Source organism: Triticum dicoccoides, chromosome 7B (assembly GCF_002162155.2).
Source record: "Triticum dicoccoides isolate Atlit2015 ecotype Zavitan chromosome 7B, WEW_v2.0, whole genome shotgun sequence".
Lineage (NCBI taxonomy): Eukaryota > Viridiplantae > Streptophyta > Magnoliopsida > Poales > Poaceae > Triticum > Triticum dicoccoides.
In genome coordinates, this window is record NC_041393.1 from 770,531,219 (window position 1) to 770,534,052 (window position 2,834).

Here is a 2,834-nt window from a genome sequence, read left to right on the forward strand (position 1 = left end):
GGTGAGGCGGCCGGTGAAGCGGCCGGCAACGGAGCCGGCGAGAAGGCGCCCGACCCCGCGGCGCCCGAGTCGGGGGCGGCGGGTGAAGGCGGGGCGCCGGCCGTGGAAGGCGCCGGCAGTAGAGCCCGTGGACCGCCAAAGCCCGGAGGCGGTCCACGAACCAGGCGTGCTCGTCCACCTGACGAGGTCGTCGATGGGCCGCCGGTGGACGGCGGTGACAAGACGACGAGGGGTGCCTGCTGCTGAAACGGGAAGACCATCTCATCAAAGTAAACGTGTCGGGAGGTGAAAACACGGTGAGAGACTAGATCGTAGCAGCGGTAACCCTTAGTGTTAGGTGGGTAGCCGAGAAAGATGCAGGCGACGGAGCGGGGTGCGAGCTTATGAGGCGCAGTGGCGGCGATGCTAGGGTAGCACAGGCAGCCGAAGATGCGAAGCCCTTCATAAGAGGGGGGTGCACCGAATAGAAGGTGGTAAGGTGTAAAGTTCCCGCGAGTACGACATGGACGGATGTTTATGAGAAGAGAAGCGGTGGCGAGAGCGTCAGGCCAAAAGCGCGGGGGCACATTGGCGTGAAAGAGAAGAGTCCGAACGCAGTCATTAAGAGTGCGAAGGATGCGCTCAGCACGACCGTTCTGCTGCGAGGTGTACGGGCAAGTGAGACGAAAAATCGTGCCATGTGTGGCGAGAAGATCGCGGACAGCGGTGTTGTCAAACTCCTTCCCGTTGTCTGTCTGCAACGCAAGAATGGGCCGGCCAAACTGCGTGCGGACATAAGAGTAGAAACCGACAAGAGTGGAGATGACGTCCGACTTGCGGCGCAACGGGAAGGTCCACACATAATGCGAAAAATCATCAAGGATAACAAGATAATAAAGAAAGCCCGTGTTACTTGCAACAGGAGATGTCCAAACATCACTATGAATCAACTCAAACGGGTACGATGCAACAAAGGAAGAAGCCCTAAACGGAAGACGAGCATGTTTGCCAAGGCGGCATGCATGACACGAGTGACCCTCGTTCTTATTACACGTGAAAGAAAAACTCCGAAGTATGTGGCGAAGGGTGGCATGATTAGGATGACCCAAGCGAGCGTGCCAGAGATCCACTCCGGTGGCGAGAGCGACAGGGGCGGCGGAAGTGGTGGAGGCGGCGGAGTGAACCGGGTAGAGCTCGTCGGGGCTGTCACATCGGTGGAGCACCATCTGCGTGCGAGCGTCCTTAACAGAAAAACCACATTCGTCAAATTCAACGGTCATCGGATTTTCACGTGTAAGAGAACGAACGGAAACAAGATTTTTAATAAGATCAGGAGAAACAAGAATATTAGACATGGATATAGGAGTGGAGTTAGACGGAAAATATGTATGTCCAATATGGGTGATAGGAAGAGAAGAACCGTCACCGACGGTGATGCGGTTGGAGGTGTGGACAGGGTGAGCAGTGTGGAGGTTACCGGGGTACGCCGCCATATGAGCGGTGGCGCTACTGTCCATGTACCAATCGCCGCCGCCGGTGTAGCTGGACGGGGAGGGGGCGGTGTGGAGAGCCGCCAGGAGAGCCGGGTCCCACGGTGCCGGTGGGAGGGACGGCGCAGACGTCAGGGGCAGCAGCGGCGGCCCGCCTGGCGGCGGCTGCTGCCCGTAGGGCGCCGCATAGGGCTGCGGCGCGGCGTAATACGCCTGGTGTGACGGAGGCCGAGTGCCGAGAAGACCCGGAGTAGGATCCCGTGGAACCGGCATGGAATAGGCGTGGACGACGCCGGTCCACGGGTTCTGACCGGCGTACCATGGGGCCGCCGGCTGAGGAGCCGGCTGCTGCTGGCGTGGCGCTCCTCCCTGAGCACCGCCACCACCACCGCCGCCTCCCTGCTTGCGGCCACCCCGGCGGCCGCCGCGACGGCCTCCTCCATTGGCCGCCGGCTGGGGCGGCGGGAAGGGGGCTGGTGGGGCGGGCGGGAAGCTCGGCGGAAAGGCGGGCGCCACCTGCGGGGGCGGCGTCTGGCGGGGCTGTGGCGGGGCCGAACCCCCGCGGGTGCCGGCAACAAGGGCGGTGTGGGTGGCGCGCGTCCGGGCCGCCCGCATCCGGCGTTCCTCCAGCTTGAGGTACGCGACCACCTTGCCAAAGGTGGGCTCCGGGATGAGGGTGAGGTTGGAGGCGGCGTTCCCGAAGTCCTCGTTGAGGCCGCCGGAGAGGGTGCTGATGAGGAGCTCGTCGCCAATCTTCTCCCCCAGATCACGGAGCTCATCGGCGAGCTTCTTGAGGCGCATGCAAAAATCATCGATGGACGAGTCAAGTTGCTGGCACCCGTAAAACTCACCATAGAGGAGGACCTTGCGCTGCAGCCGATTGTCGGTGAAGAGGCCGTTGAGCTTGGTCCAGACCGCATGGGCGTCGTCCTCGTCGTTCACCACGGTGTGGAAGATGTCGCTGGAGATGGTGAGGTAGAACCAGCGGATGATGGTGGCGTCGAGGATCATCCACTCCTCGTCGTGGATCATGAGCGCGGAGTCCACGGTGCCGTCCACGTGGCCGTGAAGGAGGTACTCACGGAACACGAGCGAAAAATACCGCTTCCACGCGGAGTAGGAGGCGGTGGTGTGGTCGAGCTTGACCGGGACGCGCTCATGGATGTTGAGATCACGGACGAGGGTGACGTCGGGACCGGCGAACGGGTTGGAGACGGTAGAGGAGGAGGAGCTCATGATGGCGGCGGTGGTGGGGTTAGGGCGCGGCGCGGGTTACAGGGGGCGCCCGGCGCGGGGGACAGAGAGGATTGGGAGTGGTGCGGCGGCGGCCTTGGGGCGGGAGGCGGCTGTGGCGGCGGGCGGGGC